The sequence below is a fragment of the Somniosus microcephalus genome, chromosome 2, assembly GCF_052327205.1.
Source record: "Somniosus microcephalus isolate GS21.2 chromosome 2, FLI_Smic_1.0, whole genome shotgun sequence".
NCBI lineage: Eukaryota > Metazoa > Chordata > Chondrichthyes > Squaliformes > Somniosidae > Somniosus > Somniosus microcephalus.
The window spans coordinates 67,407,344-67,427,696 of NC_140988.1; the positions used below are offsets into that span (position 1 = coordinate 67,407,344).

The following is a 20,353-nucleotide window of genomic DNA, read 5'->3' on the forward strand; positions in this document are numbered from 1 at the left end:
CAAGAGAGCCCCAGGTGGGCAGAGGAAACGCTTCAAGGACACCCTCAAAGCCTCCTTGAAAAAGTGTAACATCCCCACCGACATCTGGGAATCCCTGGCCCAAGACCGCACAAAGTGGAGGAGAAGCATCCGGGAAGGCACTGAACACCTCGAGTCTCTTCGCCGGGAGCAAGCGGAAGCCAAACGCAAGGAGCGCACGTCAACCCAAGCACCACCTGCCCCACCTGTGACAGAGACTGTAGGTCCGGCATTGGACTAATCAGTCACCTGCGAGCTCATTTTTTATGTGGAAGCAAGTCATCCTCGGTTCCGAGGGACTGCCTAAGAAGAAGAAATGTTGGCCAGGAGATCCGGAGAACTCCCCTGCTTCAAATAGTGCGATGTGATCTTTTACATCCACATGAGAAGGCAGACGGAGCCTCGGTTTGTCGCCTCATTCAAAAGACAGCACCTCTGACAGTGCAGCTCTCCTCAGTACTGCACTGAAGTGTCAGCTTAGATTATGTGTTCAAGTCTCTGGAGTGGAGTTGAACGTAGCCCCTCGAGCCTATTCTGCCATTCAATTAGATCATGGCTGATCTGTATCTTAACTTCATCTACCAGCCTTGGATCCATATCCCTTGCTCCCCTTGCCCAACAAACATCTATTAATCTCAGTTTTGAAATGTTCCAGATTTCCTCTACCCTTTGTGTGAAGAAGTACTTCGTGACATCACCCCTGAATGGTCTAGCTGTAATTTTAAGATTATGCCCCTGGTTCTGGACTCCCCCATCAGAGGAAATAATTTTTCTCGATCTAACCTATCAAGTCCATTAATCATCTTAAACACCTCAATTAGATCATCCCTTAATCTTCCATAATCAAGAGAATATAAGACCAGTCTCTCTAACATATCCTCCTAATTTAACCCTTTTACCCCCGGTATCATCCTGCTGAATCTGCACTGCAGTCCCTCTAAGATCAATATACAGGAAACTTTCTGGTATCCGGCACTGACGGGACCGAGCTGGTGCCGGTCGATCAACACTGCCGGAGAAACCAGTGCTAATGTTAAAACATACGGAGCTTCTGAGCTCCGTATCTAGCAACAAACCCTGTTGCTTAGCAACAGCTTCAAAACAGTCGGCGCAGCTTGCAAGCGCCTCTGTAGCTAAGCAACAGCTTCAGCTAGACGCTTGCAGAGCCAGGAATGGAGAAAAAAAGCAACGAAAAGTCAAAAAAAGTTATCTGAACCGACTCCTGAATTTTGCCGGTGGATAGAGCATTCCGGAGATTTAACCCCCGTTTAAACGAAAGTTTCCTGTATCCTTCCCGAGGTGCGATGCACAGAACTGAATGCAGTACTCTAAATGGGGTCTAACCAGAGCTTTATATAATTGGCATAACTTCCACTCCTTTGTATTCCAGCCCCTTGAGATAAAGGCCAACATTCTATTAGCCTTTTAAATTATTTTTTGTACCTGTTCGCTAGCTTTTAGTCATTTCTGTACTTGGACCCCTAAATCCCTCAGCTCCTCTACAGCTTCTCTCCATTAAAAAAATTCTCTGATCTATCTTTCTTGGGTCCAAAGTGGTTTATCTTGCATTTCCCCACATTGAACTCCATCTGCCACAGCTTTTCCCACTCACTTAATCCATCAATGTCCCTTTGCAACTTTCTGCTCCCATCTAGAGAAGGAAAAAGAGGAGGGGCGTGGCAGTATTGATTAAGGATAATGTTACAGTTCTAAATAGAAAGGGATATACTAGATGGTTCTAGGACTGAATCTATTTGGCTTGACTTGAGAAACAGAGGGGAAGCTGTTACATTGGGAATTTTTTGTAGAGCTCCAAACAGTGAGAAGGAGAAAGATGAGCAAATTTGTTGGCAAATTTCAAAGGTGTGTAACAAAATTAGAGTAGTAATATTAGGAAACTTTAATTACCCTAATATAGACTGGGAAAAACATAGTGCTAAGGGTAGGAAATGAGAATTTCTGATGTGTACAGGAGAATTTTCTTGATCAATGTGTCTCCAGTCCAACAAGGAAGGAAGCAGTGTTGGATCTGGCTCTTAGAAATGAAGTACAGCAAGTGGAGTGTATTACAGTAGGAGATCATCTAGCTAACAGTAACCACAACATAATTCAGTTTAAAGTAATTATGAAAAGAGACTAGAAAATATTGAAGGTAAAATTTCTCAACTGGGGAAGAGCTAATTTCAGTGATTTAAGAAGAGATTGGTAGATTGGAAATGGCGATTGCAGGGTAAAGCAGTAATGGAGCATTAGAGGGCATTCAGGGAAGGATAGTTCAGGTACAAACTAGGCATATTCGTTTGAAGGGAAAAGGTAGAACATCCAAAGCTAATGTGCCCTGGATGACAAAGGAATTACAAGTTAAAATAAAACAGAAAAAGGGCGTTTATGACAAATGTCAGGAGCAAGATTCAGTTAATAACCAGGAAGATAATGGAAAGTACAGGATGGAATTGAAAAAGTTAATGAGAGGCAAGGGGAGTTTATGAGAAAAGATTAGCAGGCAACATTAAATTGAAGCCTAAAACATTTTCTAAATATATAAATTGTAAGAGGTGAGCTAGGGAAAAAGTTGGGTCTATTAAGGACCCAAAGGGAAATCTTTATGTAGAGACACAGGACATGGCTAAAGTATTTAAATGAGTGCTTTGCATCTGTCTTCACAAAGGAAGCGGATGATGTGAAGGTTACACGAATAGAGGAGAGGATAGTTATGGACAGGATAGTAATAGATGGAGAAGATGTACGATTTGGACAGGTTAGGTGATTGGGCAGAAACATGGCAAATGCACTATAATGTGGATAAATGAGAGGTTATCCACTTTGGTGGCAAAAACAGGAAGGCAGATTATTATTTGAATGGCAATAGATTGGGAGAAGGGGAAGTGCAAAGAGACCTGGGTGTTCTTGTGCACCAGTCGCTGAAGGTAAGCATGCAGGTGCAGCAGGCAGTTAAGAAGGCAAATGGAATGGCCTTCGTAGCAAGAGGGTTCGAGTACAGGAACAAGGATGTCTTGCTACAGTTGTACAGGGCCTTGGTGAGACCACACCTTGAGTATTGTGTGCAGTTTTGGTTGCCTTATCTGAGGAAGGACGTTCTTGCCATGGAAGGAGTGCAGCGAAGATTCACCAGGCTGATACCTGGGATGGCAGGAATGACGTATGAGGAGAGATTGTGTCGATTGGGCTTATACTCACTGGAGTTTAGAAGATTGAGAGGGGATCTCATCGAAACCTATAAAATTCTGTCAGGCCTGGACAGACTAGATGCTGGAAGGATGTTCTCGACGGCCGGGGAGTCCAGAACCAGGGGTCACAGTCTAAGGATAAGGGGTAGGACATTTAGGACTGAAATGAGGAGGAATTTCTTCACCCAGAGTGGTGAACCTGTGGAATTCTCTGCCACAGAGGGCGGTGGAGGCCAGTTCATTAAATACATTCAAGAAAGAGTTGGATATATTTCTTAAGGCTAAAGGGATCAAGGGATATGGGGAGAAGACAGGGACAGGGTACTGAATTTGGATGATCAGCCATGATCTCATTGAATGGCGGAGCAGGCTCGAAGAGCCGAATGGCCTACTCCTGCTCCTATCTTCTATGTTAAAAAGATTAGCATTACTGTAAGTCACTTGGTGATGATGGAATGCATCCTAGGTTGCTGAAAGAAGCAAAGATAGAAATAGCAGAGGCATTGGTCACAATCTTTCAATCCTCATTGGATACAAGAGTAGTGCCGGAGGATTGGAGGGTTGCTAATGTTAATGTAAAGGGGAGGGGGATCAACCAGGAACCTACAGGCCAGTCAACCTAACATCGGTGGTGGGTAAGTTATTGGAAACCATTATCGGGGACAAAATAAACTTTCATTTGCATGGGTTAATCAAGAAGCATGGATTTGTTAAAGGCAAATCATGTCTGACTAACTTGATTGAATTCTTTGAGGTAACCGAGAAGATTGATCAAGGTAGAGGAGTAGATGTATATATAGACTTTCGGAAGGCATTTGAGACAGGAGGCTTATTAAGAAGATGGAACCCCATGGAATTAAGGGGAAAGTGGCGATATGGATACAAAATTGGCTCAGTGACGGGGAGCAGAGGGTGGTGGTGGATGGATGTTTTTCAGACTGGGAGGTGGTTTGCAGTGGTGTTCCCCAAGGGTCAGTTTTGACAATTTAACAATTTTTATAAACGACCTAGACTCAGGTGTAGGGAGCAGCATTGTAAAGTATACGAGACTTGGTAAAGTAGTAGATAGTGTCCCTAATAACTGATTCTAGTAACTTACCCACAACAGACATTTGACTAATAGGCTGATAATTTCCTAATTTATCTCTCCTACTCTTCTTAAATTGCCAATGTCACTCCATTATATTCCATTTCAAGAGGACAATTCCTGATTGAGGAGAGTGTTGGAACATCATGATGAGAGCATCTACAATTTACTCAACTATTTATTTTCATACCCTGGAGTGGAAATCATCAGGCCCTGGAGATTTTATCTATCTTTAGTTTCATTAATTTCTCCATTACCATTTTTTAACTTGTGCTAAAGCTTGTCTGACATCCAGTGCTGGATGAGCAGAAATTTCCTCCAGTTAAATATTGAGAAGACCGAAGCCTTTGTCTGGGTCCAAACTACCGACTCCATCCCTCTCCCTAGCATCTGTCTGAGGCTGAACCAGACTGTTCGCAGTCTTGGTGTCATATTTGACCCTGAAATAAACTTCCGACCATATATCCACGCCATAACTAAGACTGCCTATTTCCACCTCCATAACATCGCCTGTCTTCGCCCCTGCCTCAGCTCATCTGTTGCTGAAACCCTCATCCATGCCTTTGTTACCTCTAGACTTGACGATTCTAATGTATTCTTGGCTGGCCTCCCACGTTCTACCCTACGTAAACTTGAGATCATCTAAAACTCGGCTGCCCGTGTCCTAACTCGCATCAAGTCCCCTTAACCCATCATCCCTCGGTTAAGCAACGCCTCGATTTTAAAATTCTCATCTTTCTTTTCAAAACCCTCTATGGCCTTACCCCTCCCTATCTCTGTAATCTCCTCCAGCCCCCGCCCCGCGATAATCTGCGCTCCTCTAATTCTAGCACCTTGAGCATCCCTGATATTACTCGCTCAACCATTGCTTTCAGCTGCCTAGTCCCTAAGCTCTGGAATTCCCTCCCTAAACCTCTCTGCCTCTCTACCTCTCTTTCCTCCTTTAGGACGCTCCTTGAAACCTATCCTTTTGACTAAGCTTTTGGTCATCTGTCCTAATTTCTCCTTATGTGTCCCTGTGTCAAATTTTGTTTTATTACACTCCTGTGAAACGCCTTGGGCCATTTTACTACGTTAAAGACACTATATAAATAACTATATAAAGTTGTTGTTGTTGTCAGTTCTTCCTTGATTTATTTTTAGTTTTCCTCATATCTCTGGGACTTTATCCTCATCCTTTACTGTGAAGTGAGTACAGTATTTAGCAAGCCTGTCATTTACTGATTTTCGATTACAGTATCACCTGTCTCTGTCTTTAGCCCACATTACTCTTTCTCTTACTATCCTTGGGAAACCTTAAGTGTTGTCCTTGATATCCCACACAAGTGTTTCCTTGTATTTCAATTTTGCAATTCTTACTACTTTCTTTTTATTCGTTTGCTGTTCCTTATGTCTCTCCCAGTCTTCAGGATCTCTTTTCTTTGCTTTTGTATAAGCTCTTTCTTTTAGTTTTGTACTATCTCACTTCTCTTGTTGTTTAATGACACAAGTAGAGGTCTTGCCCTTCAGGTCTTGTGTTCTACCAAATACTTCTTTGGACACCTCCCACTGTTTATCTGTATTTTTACCCGTTAACATTTCTGCACAGCCTACTGTGGTCAATTTCTGCCTCATTCTTCCAAAGCCTGCTTTACCTATATTTAAAAGCTTAGTTTGTGACTCACCCTCTCAAACCTAATATCAAATTCAGTCATGTTATGGTCACTGTTACCTAGGTGTTTCCTTACCGTTAGATTGCTGACTAATTCAGGTTCATTACTCACCACTAAATCTAATATGGCCTGTTCCCTTTTTGGTTCAAGACCTATTGTTCCAGCAAACTGTCTCGAATACACTCAAGAAATTCGCTGACTTTGAGGCTCAGGCTATTTTGCTTCTCCCAGTCAATGTGAAAATTAGTCTCCCATTAGAACCACCCTGTTTTTGAAACAAACTTCACTGATCTCCATGATTCAGCATCCCACTACGTTATCACAGCTATCAGGAGGTTTGCAGGCAACTCCTACCAACGTCTTTTTCTATTCCTGAATTCTCCCCAGAGTTTCCACTGCCTGCCCAAGCTTACTGATATCCCCTCTTACTACTCCTCCTCCGCCTCCTCTTCCGCTTCCTCCTCCTCTTCCTCCTCCTCTTCCCTGTCCCTTCCGAAGACCTTGAGAGTGAACTTGCAAGTGACTGTAAAAGCTTCTACAAGTATGTAAAAAGAAAATGATTACTGAAGACAAATGTCACTTCCTTACAGTCAGAAATGGGAGAATTTATAATGAGGAACAAGGAAATGGCAGAGCAAGTAAACAAATACATTGGTTCCGTCTTCACAGTAGAAAACACAAATAACTTCCCAGAAATGCTAGGGAACCAAGGTTCTTGTGAGAAGGAGGAATTAAAGGAAATTAGTATTAGTAAAAAAATTAGTGCTGGAGAAATTAATGGGACTGAAAGCCAAAGAATCCCCAGGGCCTGATAATCCGCATCCCAGAGTACTAAAAGAGGTAGCCATGGAAATAGTGGATGCATTTGTTGTCATCTTCCAAAAGTCTATAGATTATGGAACAGTTTCTGCAGATTGGAGGGTGGCAAATGTAACCCCACTATTTAAGAAAGGAGTGAGAGAGAAAACCGGGAACTACAGACTAACATCTGTAGTAGGGAAAATGCTAGAGTCTATTATAAAGGATGTGATAACAGGACACTTAGAAAATATCAATGGGATTAGACAGAGTCAACATGGATTTATGAAAGGGAAATCGAGTTTGTCAAACCTGCTGGAGTTTTTTGAGGATGTAACTGGTAGAATAGATAAGAGAGAACCAGTGGATGTGGTGTATTTGGATTTTCAGAAGGCCTTTGATAAAGTCCCACATAAGAGGTTAGTGTGCAGAATTAAAGCACATGGGATTGGGGGTAATATACTGGCATAGATTTAAAAATTGGTTAACAGAGAGTAGGAATAAATGGGTCTTTTTCGGGGTGGCAGGCAGTGACTAGTGGGGTACTGCAGGGATCAGTGCTTGGGCCCCAGCTATTCACAATATATATCAATGATTTGGATGAGGAAACCAAATGTAATATTTCCAAGTTTGCTGACGACACGAAACTAGGTGGGAGGGTGAGTTGTGAGAAGGATGCAAAGAGGCTTCAAGGTGATTTATACAAGTTGAGTGAGTGGGCAAATACATGGCAGATGCAGTATAATGTCGATAAATGTGAAGTTATCCACTTTGGTAGAAAAAACAGGAAGGCAGAGTATTATTTAAATGGTGATAGATTGGGAAATGTTGATGTACAAAAGGACCTGGGTGTCCTTGTACACCAGTCACTGAAAGCAAACATGCAGGTGCAGCAAGCAGTTAGGAATGCAAATAGTATGTTGGCCTTCATTGCAAGAGGATTTGAGTACCGGAGCAAGGATGTCTTACTACAGTTATACAGAGCCTTGGTGAGACCACACCTGGAGTACTGTGTGCAGTTTTGGTGGTCTTACCTAACAAAAGGATATACTTGCCATAGAGGCAGTGCAGCGAAGGTTCACCAGACTGATTCCTGGAATGGTTGGACTGTCTTATGAGGAGAGATTGGGTCGACTATGCCTGTATTCACTAGAGTTTAGAAGAATGAGAAGGGATCTCATTGAAACGTATAAAATTCTGACAGGGTTAGACAGACTGGATGCAGAGAGGATGTTTCCCCTGGCTGGGGGGGATCGAGAACGAGGGGTCACAGTCTCAGGATATGGGGTAGGACATTTAGGACTGAGATGGGGAGAAATTTCTTCACTGAGGCTGGTGAACCTGTGGAATTCTCTACCACAGAAGGCTGTGGAGGCCATGTCACTGAATATATTTAAGAAGGAGATAGATAGATTTCTAGACACAAAAGGCATCAAGGGGTATGGGGAGAGAGCAGGAATATAGTATTGAGATAGAGGATCAGCCATGATCATATTGAATGGCAGAGCAGGCTCAAAGGGCTGAATGGCCTACTCCTGCTCCTATTTTTCTATGTTTTCTATAATTTGGTGTATTTATCTCTCAGTCATGCCCAGCTCGTAGCCAGGTCTCAGTGGTTTGCATTTCATCATACCCTTTAAGCTGAATTTGCGCTTCTGATTCATTTGTTTTAATCCTTATGCTATGTGCATTAGTGTATATAACTCATTTTTGAGCAACAGACTCTACCCTGCCCCTTTTCCCATGTGCGGGTTTTTTCACGTTTTTAACATATCACACGCCTTGTTTTTCATTGCTCCTATTGTATTTTTATCAATTATTTTGTCATTAGTTACTAATTTTTTTCTGAATCTGAACTATTTATATTGCCTTTAATGTTATTAATGACCTCTCTCATCACTTTTTCTTAATTCAGCTATTTTCACTTTTTATTATTTATACCTGAGCCCTCAACCCCACCACCACTTTATTGGTGTGAAGTTCTTTCCATTATCCTAAAGTCGCTTATCCTTTCAGCTAGGACCTTGGTCCCAGCCTGGTTCAGATGCAGCCTATCCCAGCCGTATAGCTCTTTCCTTTCCCAGTACTTGTGCCAGTGTCACATGAAATGGATCCCTTCTTTCCCACAGCAATCATTCAGCAATGTGTTTAATTTTCTAATCTTTTTGTTCCTATGCTAATTTGGATTACATAGCATTACATAGGATATACAGCACAGAAACAGGCCATTCGGCCCAACCAGTCCATGCCGGCGTTTATGCTCTACGTGCGCCTCCTCCTGTCTTTCTATCAGCACAACCCTCTATTCCCTTCTCTCTCCTATGCTTATTTAGCCTCGCCTTAAATGCATCTATACTATTTGCCTCAACTACTCCCTGTGGTAGCAAATTCCACATTCTCGCCACCTCTGGATAAATAAGTTTCTTCTGAATTCCCTATTTGATTTGTGGGTGACTATCTTATATTGATGGCCTCTAGTTATTATCTTCCCCACAAATAGAAACACAGTCTCTGCATCCACTCTATCAAAACCTTTCATAATTTTAAAGATCATAAATTAGGTCACCCCTCAACCTTTTTTCAAGATGAAAGAGACCCAGCCTGTTCATCCTTGTAAATCTTCTCTGCACCCTTTCCAGTGCCTTTATATCCTTTTTATACTATGGCGACCAGAATTGTACGCAGTACTCCAAGTGTGGCCTAACCAAGGACTGATACAGGTTTAGCATAACTTCCCTACTTTTCAATTGTATCTCTCTAGAAATAAACCCTAGTGCTTGGTTTGCTTTTTTTATGGCCTTGTTAACCTGTGTTGCTACTTTTAGCGATCTGTGTATTTGTAATCGGAGATCCCTTTGCTCCCCTACCCCAGACTCACCCCCTCCAAGTAATAAGTGACGTCCCTGTTCTTCCTACCAAAATGTAATACCTCACATTTATCTGTGTTGAAATTCATTTGCCAATTATATGCCCATTCTACATGTTTATTAATATCCTCCTGTAATTTGTTGCAGTCCTCCTCAGTATTGACTATCTTTCCCCCCCCCCCCCCCCCCAATTTGGTGTCATCTGCAAATTTAGAAATTGTGTTTTTGATTCCAGAGTCTAAGTCATTAATATAAATTGTGAACAGCAGTGGCCCCAGCACTGATCCTTGTAGAACACCATTACCCACCATCTGCCACTGTGAATAGCTACTCTTTACTCCTACTCTCTGCTTTCTGTCTTGAAGTCAGCTAGCTATCCAATCTGCTACTTGTCCCCTGAATCCGCATTCTCTGACCTTATTCATTCGTCTTTTATGTGGTACCTTATCGAAGGCCTTTTGAAAATCCAGATAAATTACATCATCTGCATTACCATTGTCTACCCTCTCTCTGTTATCTCTTTTTAAAAAAAAAAAAAAAATTCAATGAGGTTGGTCAAGCAGGACTTTCCCTTTTGAAATCCGTGCTGACTATTCATCATTATTATATTTGATATTCTAGATGTTCTTCTATTAGTAGGGATCCATTATTTTTCCTACCAGAGATGATAAGCAGACTGGTCTATAGTTCCCTGGACATTTTATATCTCGCTTCTTAAATATAGGTATTACGTTAGCTATCCGCCAGTCCTCTGGCACTACACCTTTTTAAAATAAATTTTTAAATATGTGTAGTAATGCCTTTGCTATTTCTTCCCTAGATTCTTTTAAAATGCACTGATGTAATCCAGGGTTTTTTTTCCTCTTTGAGTTTGATTAGTTTATTTAATACTGGCTGGAGTGCCTGGCGGTGCCGAGGGAACTCAAGAACCCTGTGCCATATTTATAAAACTGTTTATAAAACTGTTGGGATTGAAGAACTCTTCCTAAGCACCCAGGAGTGATATTGCATTATTCACAAAGTTTCAGTGTATGAGTTGAATAGGGAAATAAAAGATACTGGCCTAGAAATTCAGTTGCGTTTGCGCCCAATTAGGGGCGAAAGAGTGGGTTGCGCCGGAAGTTGCGTCGCGCCCGAAATTAGGTGGGCCCTAACATCGGCGTTAGCCGGTAGCGCTGCGCCGGCACTGATGACGTCATCGGTGTGCACAGTGCCCCGGTACCGCCCGAAACCACGCCGATCCCCATCTTCAGTAGCGGCCGCCTCTTCCGTGGCGGGCGCTAACAACATCGGGAGACCGGGTCCTTACTGCAGCCTTAGCGGCGCAAGTTAAGGTGGAGGTGCGGGGCGGCCGCTTTTTCGGCGGCCGCCTGCCCGCACCTCCTTCCCCGGCCTCCTCCACCCCCCCCCCCCCCCAGCATGGCCGGCTGGTTTCCGTGGAGCCCGGCACTTCTCTGTTGTGCCGGGCTTTTTTGCCGGCACTTGCAATCGGGGCTCCGGCCGTTGCAGGCACCTCCCCCTTAAGAGAAGGGGGAGGCCTGCAGTACAGCAGCCTGCCGCACCGCATCGGGTGGCGCAGCGGGACCGGGAGCGCTGAAATTCACTTTCAGCGCCCCAAGCGGGGCGGACACACCCTGTACCAGCGCCCAGTTCCGCTTTGGGGCGCTGAAAGTGAATATGGGGCGGGCACAACTGGCTCCGCGGCGGGCGCAAAATTTTCGGCGCAAACGTGCTGGCGGGGCTATACCCAATTTCTAGGCCACTATCTCAGGCATTTAGAGGTCGGTGTAGTGGCGCTTCTTAGTTTCCAAACAGGCAGCCACTGAGCTGTGGGGCTTTTAACAACGAGTAGACGCGTGTCGAAATAAAACGTTCCCAAACGTAGCTTTGTCTTTTAAACTGTTTACTATAACACTTTACGAACAGAATTACAAAGCAAACACGTATAAACGAACACGGTCAAAAACTGTGTTGCTCCAAACCCCTCAACCTCTGCCTCCTTCAGCCACGTGGAGTTTAAACTGTAAAATGGCTGCATACCATGTGTGGCTTAGGGACTGTACCATTGTGGCAAGAATGAAGGGGGTGTCTCGGACTATACTACTGGAGCAAGAAAATAGGGGGTTTCTTAATACAATAAGTCAATCAGGTAAATTAACTGTATTATGCTATTTAACCAATATTTTAAAGTATTTTCTTAAGCTTTTATGGTTCTTACATTCCGGCCCCTAATTGACTAGGCACATGAAGCGTATCAATTACTCAAACATTAAGAGTCATAAACTAATGAGTTCAACATATTTACAATATAAGTGATATGCCTATCAATTAGTCCAATAAAAGGCGACGAGTTAAGAACGTAACTGAAGGTTTTTATTGGCTAAATAACAGAGCCCACCCTCGTGGGTGATCCGATCCAACAGGGAGGAATACTAGCCAGTCAGCTACCTTTATACCTGGGCAGGTAATGGGCGGAGTCGGAGGTGGTCAGCCCAGGTATAACAGTGCGACAAGAGGCGACCTCGTGTAGTGATGTGACAGTGAGAACAGTGAGAACAATATACAGTGATAACTATAACAGTGGTTTACCACATTCACCCCTTGTTTAGATTAGAGTCCGGCGGGGTGAAGTGTATTACCAGCTCTGGTATGTCAGTCTGTCCGGAGGCTTCGTTAGCCTCTCCGATCGTCGCAGCGGCGGTGTTACATTATCCGGTGTTAAAGCTGGTGTCTGCGTAGTCGGCAAAGGCTCGTGGGGTTCCGGCATGCCGTCTACCTCGGCTGGACTCGGGGGGTTGGGAGGGGGGGGTGAGGGTGCGAGGTCTCGTAAGGAGACAGTGTCCTCCCGTCCGTCTGGGTAAGCCACATAGGCGTACTGGGGGTTGGCGTGCAGGAGGTTCACCTTCTCGACCAGGGGGTCCGTTTTATGGGCCCTCACGTGCTTTCGCAGCAAGACGGGTCCCGGAGAGGTCAGCCAGGTTGGTAGGGTGGTTCCCGTAGTCGACTTCCTGGGGAAGACAAACATTCGGGCATGGGGGGTGGTGTTAATGGCAGTGCAAAGTAGTGACCGGATGGAGTGCAGCGCAATCGGGAGGACCTCTTGCCAGCGGGAGGTTGGGAGGCCCTTAGACTTTAAGGCTAAGAGGGTGGCCTTCCATACCGTCGCGTTCTCTCTTTCCACCTGGCCGTTCCCTCGGGGGTTGTAGCTGGTGGTCCTGCTTGCTGCAATACCCCTCTCCAATAGGAACTGACGGAGTTCCTCGCTCATGAAGGAGGCGCCCCGGTCACTATGTATATAGTTCGGGAACCCGAACAAGGCGAAGAGTTTGTTCAGGCATTTAATGACCGTGTTACTGGTCATGTCTGGGCAGGGGAAGGCAAAGGGGAAACGGGAGTACTCATCAACGATGTTGAGGAAGTACACATTACGGTCGGATGACGGTAGGGGCCCCTTGAAGTCGATGCTCAGACGCTCGAAGGGGCGGGTGGCCTTGATCAGGCTTGCTCTGTCCGGCTTATAGAAGTGCGGTTTGCACTCAGCACAGATCTGGCAGTTCCTGGTCATGGTCCTGACCTCCTCGATGGAGTATGGCAGGTTGCGGGCCTTAATGAAATGGTAGAGTCTGGTGACTCCGGGGTGGCAGAGGTCATTGTGGAGGGTCTGAAGTCTATCACTTTGCGCGCTGGCGCATGTAATGCGTGAAAGAGCATCAGGGGGGTCGTTCAGTTTACCGGGCCGGTACAAGATCTCATAATCATAGGTGGAAAGCTCGATTCTCCACCTCAAGATTTTGTCGTTCTTGATCTTGCCCCTCAGCTTGTTATTAAACATGAAGGCAACCGAGCGTTGGTCGGTGAGGAGGGTAAATCGTTTGCCTGCCAAGTAGTGCCTCCAGCGCCGTACTGCCTCCACAATTGCCTGGGCTTCCTTCTCGACCGACGAGTGTCGGGTCTCGGGGCCCTGTAGGGTCCTTGAGAAGAAGGCTACCGGCCTACCCTCCTGGTTAAGGGTAGCGGCTAGGGCGAAGTCGGATGCATCGCTCTCCACTTGGAAGGGGATTGACTCATCCACTGCGTGCATTGTGGCCTTGGCTATGTCTCCCTTAATGAGGGAGAAGGCCGCGCACGCCTCTTCCGTGAGGGGGAAGGATGTGGTTTTCAGGAGGGGTCTGGCTTTGTCCGCATAATTGGGTACCCATTGGGCATAGTAGGCGAAAAGCCCCAGGGTTCTCCTAAGTGCTTTTGGACAGTGGGGGAGGGGTAGCTCCATGAGGGGGCGCATTCTTTCGGGGTCGGGGCCGATGACTCCGTTCTCTACTACACAGCCAAGGATGGCAAGGCGCGCTGTGTTAAACACGCATTTCTCCTTATTGTAGGTGAGGTTCAGCCGTTGGGCCGTACGGAGGAATTTCTCCAGATTCACGTCGTGGTCCTGCCGGTCGCGGCCGCAGATGGTGACGTTATCTAGGTAGGGGAATGTGGCCTGCAGTCCGTTCTGGTCAACCATCCGGTCCATCTCCCTTTGGAAGACCGAGACCCCGTTGGTGACACCGAAGGGGACCCTAAGGAAGTGGTATAGGCGCCCATTCGCCTCGAAGGCGGTGTACTGGCGGTCCTCGGGGTGGATAGGGAGTTGGTGGTAGGCCGACTTAAGGTCGATGGTCGAGAATACGCGGTATTGTGCAATCTGATTGACCATGTCAGATATGCGGGGAAGGGGGTATGCGTCCAGCTGGGTGTATCTGTTTATGGTCTGGCTGTAGTCGATGACCAGGCGATTTTTATCGCCGGTCTTAACGACCACGACCTGGGCACGCCAGGGGCTGTTGCTCCCCTCGATGATGCCCTCCTTCAGGAGACGCTGCACCTCAGAGCTAATGAAAGCTCTGTCCCCAGCGCTGTACCGCCTGCTCTTGGTAGCGACGGGTTTGCAGTCGGGGGTGAGGTTAGCGAACAGGGAAGGTGGCGGCACCTTGAGGGTGGATAGGCTGCAGGTGTTACGCGGTGGGCGGTTTAACCTTCGCTGGTTGTCGACTGTGAGTGGGGGGAGGGGTCCACCGTATGCTAGGGTTACACTTTGGAGGTGGGATTGGAAGTCCAGCCCTAGTAGGACGGCAGCGCAGAGCTGGGGGAGGACGAGGAGTTTAAAGTTTTTATACTCTGTACCCTTAACCGACAAGGTCACAGCACAGTAGCCGCTAATGTCCGTGGCGTGGGACCTCGATGCCATCGAGATTCGGTTGCGCGTTGGCAGGACAGGGAGGGAGTAGTGGCTCACCGTGTCTGGGTGGATGAAGCTCTCCGTGCTTCCGCTGTCGAACAGGCAGGTCGTGGCGTGGCCGTTTACTTTGATGTCCATCATCGACTTGGACAGGTGGTGTGGGCGGGCTTGATCCAGAGTGACGGAGGCTAGCGTGTAGGTAAGCGAGTCGTTGTCGTCTGCGGGCGAGGCGGTCGTCGGGTCCGGGGGCCCGGTGGCAGTCGGGCGTGGTGTGTAAAATGGCGTCTCCCACGAGGTAGGACAAAATGGCGGAGAAGATGGCTGCCCCCATAACTCACATGAGGCACTATTGGGGTCGGTTGCCTTGATCAAAGATGGCCGCCCCCATGACTCACGTGTGGGGATACTGGCCTCAGTTGCCGTGAAAGAAGATGGCCGCCCCCACAGTTCGCATGAGGCACTGCTGGCCTCTGAAGATCCGCTCCTGCAGGCCTTAGAGAAATGGCCTTTCTTCCTGCAGGTTGTGCAGGTAGAGTTCCTGGCTGGGCAGCGCGACCTCGGGTGCTTCTCCTGGCCGCAAAAGAAGCAGCCGGCGGCCCGATCGCGGGTGCCCGATGTCGGAGCCGGTACCGGGGGTGGCGGGCCCGGTTGGGTCCGGGACGCCGACGCTGAGGTAGGTCCCGGGGGCGGCGCTGCGAAGGGTATTGCGGTAGGGGTCGGGCCCGAGTCCCAGGGTCGCGAGCAGTACCTGGAAAACGCCTCCTGGTCCTGATGGGCCACCTCCAGGGAGAGAGCGAGGGCTTCAGCTTTGTCCAGGTCGAGGTCTTTAGCTTCAAGCAGTCTTTGCCGTGAGTAGTCGGACCGTAGGCCTTTCACAAAGGCATCGCGGATATTATCTTCCGTATTTTCAACAGCCGTCACCGCTTTAAAGTCACAGTTCCTGCCGAGTGCTCTTAGCGCCCGTAAAAATTCAGCTACAGACTCTCCTGGCTGTTGCGGGCGGGATCTTAGGAGGTGCCTGGTGTACATGTAATTTACCGGGCTGCGGTACTGCTGTTTCAGTAGGTTGATAGCGGCCTCGTACGTAGTCGTGTCCTGTATGAGTGCGTATACTCTCGGGCTCGCTTGGGCGTTCAGAAGTCTTAGTTTGGATCTCTGCGGGGCGCCGGATTCTTCCAGGTAGGATTCGAAGCAGTCCAGCCAGTGTTTGAAGTTGAGGGCTGCGTTTGGTGCCTGTGGGTTTAGATCCAGGTATGGTGGTTTCAAGGCTTGCAGCCAAGCCGGCTGGTGTGGCCCGTTGTCTGGAGGCTGCTGTTGCTGTGCTGCTGGGTGAGCTCCTTGCTGTTGCTGTTCATTATCAGACATCTTTAAAATTTAGCCAATAAAATTGATATGCCTATCAATTAGTCCAATAAAAGGCGACGAGTTAAGAACGTAACTGAAGGTTTTTATTGGCTAAATAACAGAGCCCACCCTCGTGGGTGATCCGATCCAACAGGGAGGAATACTAGCCAGTCAGCTACCTTTATACCTGGGCAGGTAATGGGCGGAGTCGGAGGTGGTCAGCCCAGGTATAACAGTGCGACAAGAGGCGACCTCGTGTAGTGATGTGACAGTGAGAACAGTGAGAACAATATACAGTGATAACTATAACAGTGGTTTACCACAATAAGTGTCCACTTTTTTCGTTCAGGAGCTTTTCACGCTGCTTCTTGTAGCTGGCAGAGCTTTGTGATCGGTCTTTCCAGGGTACTGGTCTTGGTTTGCAAACAAACGCGACGAACGACGCCTCTGGAGTCTGGCATGGTCTTAATTATTTTTCCCATCAACCAAGAATTTCTAGGGGCTGAATCATCCACAATCAAGACAATGTCTCCGACAATGAAGTTCCTCTTTATTTTGGACCATTTTTGACGCTCCTGTAGCAGAGGTAAGTATTCTCTTGTCCATCTGGTCCAGAAAAGGTCTGACATATACTGAACTTGCCTCCACTTCCGACGGGCATACAGATCTTCCTTTTTGAAGACTCCCGGGGGCATGGCTGGCTGTGTTTTCAACAACAACAGGTGGTTCGGAGTCAGGGCTTCGAGGTCATTGGGATCATCTGATGTCTTAGTTATCGGTCGGTCATTAATGATGGCTTCGACCTCGCACAGAACGGTTTGGAGTCCCTCGTCGTCGAGCGCTTGCTGCTTCAGTACAGAACTGAGTAGTTTTCTTACGGTGCGTATCTGTCTTTCCCAGACACCTCCATGGTGGGATGCAGCCGGAGGATTGAAGATCCACTTAATTCCTGTTTGCATCATGGCTTCCTGTATTTTAAGCCGATTCCAACCTTCAATAGCTTCCCGTAGTTCTCTCTCCGCTCCGACGAAATTAGTGCCATTATCAGAACGCATAATGGACACCTGACCTCTTCTACAGACAAAGCGCCGCAAGGCATTAATACAGGAATCAGTGTCAAGCGTGTGTGCCACCTCAATATGAACTGCTCTGATGGTCAAACAAGTGAAAAGCACACCATATCTCTTGACAAGGCTCCGTCCTCGCTTTACCTCGAAAGGCCCGAAATAGTCCACCCCTACGTTTGTAAATGGGGGCTTGTCTGGTAACAAACGGTCTTCAGGCAGGTCTGCCATTTTCTGCTCCCCAGCTCTAGCGTGTAACCGTCTGCAAACAATGCATTCAGAGAGTATTTTTCTTATTACAGAATTAGCTCCTGGAATCCAGTATCTTTGTCTTAGCTTCGCAAGCACGTGATTCCTCCCACTGTGTCCAATACTCTGATGTATATGCTGAAGAATGAGAGTAGCAACCCGGAGGTCCTTAGAAAGGATAGCAGGATGCTTGGCCTCCTCTGGCATAGCAGATTTGTTTAGTCTCCCTCCCACCCTCAGTACTCCATCTTGCAGTGTAGGGTCCAGCTTGTAGATATGACTACCTTTCTTGATTGGAGTATTTCGCTGTAAAGCTTCGATTTCTTCTGGGTATCTTTGTCTTTGACTGAAGCAAACTATCTCCATCTCAGCCTTGGCCAAATCCTCCACGGTCAATGAATTCTTACCCAATGTGGTCTTGTGCTGATGCATATACTGCTGTAGAAGCATTCTCTGCTTATCAGGGTTACTTTCAGACTGACTGATAGTGGCTCGGTACTCTTCTCTTACCGCTCAGGTGTAGCAGCAACTCTTTCAACCTTAGAAACCATGCAACTGCTTTCCTCAACTGGTGCCATCCTGAGAAATGGTTAACAAGCTTGTTCACTGTGTCAAAGTTCTCTTTCGTAGTTATGAGATTTACTGTGACTGATCTCTTGACTTCGACGTCGTCTTCAGCAATCTGACTTGGCATATCTGGTCTTTCTGGCCATGATCTCTCTGTTTCCAGCAGATAACTTGGGCCTTGTATCCAAGTTTCACTCCTCATGAAGTTTTCAGCCTTCAATCCCCGTGAGGCTTGATCTGCTGGGTTTAATGAGGTGTTTACATACCTCCATTGAGATGGTTGTGTAGCTTCTCTAATGGATGAGATTCTGTTTGCTACGAAGGTCTTGAAGCGTATCTTCTCATTCTCTATATACTTCAGCACCGTCGTGCTATCCGTCCAGAAGACAGATTCTTCTAGTGGGAGCTGTAACTCTTTCCGCATCGCCTGGTCAACTTTAACTGCAACAACCGCTGCCGTCAACTCCAGTCTCGGGATGGTGACCTGCTTCAGCGGAGCCACCCTGGATTTCCCCATGAGGAAGGCACAATGTTTCTGGCCCTGTTGATTTGTCAGCAAGAGGTAAGTAGCCGTGCCATAGCCGTCCGAGAAATGATGTAGTTGAGCCGTCTTTGTAACTCCAAAACTCACGGGCTTGATGCATCTACTGACGTTGAAGCTAGAAAGTTGTTGCAAATCTGTCAACCATCTGTGCCATCTCTGAGCTTGACCTTCTGAGATATCTTCATCCCATCCTCTCTTGTCTCTACACAGCTCTCGTAGCATCAGCTTCACCGGCAGAATGAGTGGTGCCAGGAATCCAAGAGGGTCGTAGATGGAACTGACCACGGAGAGAATCCCTCGTCTTGTGGATGGTCTTTTGTTCACCATTATCCTGAAGTTGAACGTGTCTGACTCAATGCACCATTGTACACCGAGCTCTCTCGATAGGAAGGACATCGTGGCTCAGGTCCAGATCTTTGACTTCAGTGGCTCTTTCCTTTTCTGGGATAGAAGCTAGAACTGCTCTGCTGTTGCTTATCCACTTAGTCAGATGGAATCCTCCATTCGAACACAGAGTTCTAAGGTCTCTTGACAGTGCGATGGCATCGTCTTCTGTTGACACGGACTTCAGACAGTCATCGACATAAAGGTTTCTGAAGATTGTCTCCACAGCCTCTGATGGTGCTTTGCCTTTGCCATCTTCTGCAGTTTTTCTGAGAGCGTAGCTTGCACAGCTGGGAGATGATGTGGCTCCGAACAAGTGTACGGCCATTCTACATTCCACCATCGCTTGACTAACGTCGCCATCTGGCCACCAAAGGAAACGCAGAAGATCAGCATCTTCATCAGGGATTCTGACTTGGTAGAACATTGATTCTATGTCTGCCATCATGGCAACGAGCTCTTGTCTAAACCTAGTCAAGATGCCAATGAGGGTATTAGTAAGATCAGGACCTTGAAGCAGCTGGTCATTCAGTGAAGTTCCTCTGAATGAGGCGGCGCAGTCAAACACTACACGGATCTTTTTCTTCTTTGGGTGATACACACCGTGATGAGGAATGTACCAGGCCCTTCCATCGTCTCTGTTCAACTGTTCCTCGGGCACTTTTACAGCATAGCCTTTCGCTATGATGTTTCTCATGAAGCCTTTGTAGTCTTCGTGAAAGTCGGGGTTCTTGTTCAGCTTTCTCTTTAGACTGATGGCGCGTTGCTCTGCTATGCAGCGATTGTTCGGCATCTTCGCGGTCTGTCTTCTCAGTGGCAAACCAATGTGATAGTGGCCATCAATGAACTTGTCATCAAATCCATGAACTGATGGTCTTCTTGTGACATCTCTGTCTTTTCCTCACAGCTGCGTTCTGAAAAGTCTGCGTTGAACTGCTGTATCAACAGCTCTTCAATGCTTGCGATAGAGATGCGATTAACTGTGACATTTTGTCGTTCCTCCTTGTTCGACTTGTTGCCATCATCTCTCCTTACCGGTCCATTGACTACCCATCCAAGGGCTGTCCTGACGGCGTAGGGTCCGTCATCCTTGCTGTTTATCACCTGCCATGGCTCCATAGTTTTGTAGGCATTGGTTCCAATTAATAGGCCAATTTCTGCTTCAATGTATGGGAGACGCACCTTTTCTAGGTAAGGCCATCTATCCACATCCTTCTGCAGGGCTAAGTTCCCTATTCTAACAGGAATCTCCCTCTGTGTGAAAACATTAGGCAGGTCTATGAAGTCCTTCTCTTCAAGTCCACACACTTCTAAGTCTGACAGGATATAACTTTGCATTGACTTCTCATGACCCATGGTGCGTAATAGGA

The 20,353-nt window shown here is 46.8% G+C and overlaps 1 protein-coding gene across 6 annotated transcripts in view; it reads left to right on the top strand.

The window, feature by feature from the left end:
• gtf2e2 (general transcription factor IIE, polypeptide 2, beta) overlaps positions 1-20,353 on the top strand; it is a 246,407-nt gene that overhangs the window by 104,038 nt on the left and 122,016 nt on the right. The gene's annotated exons all lie outside the window — the stretch shown is intronic.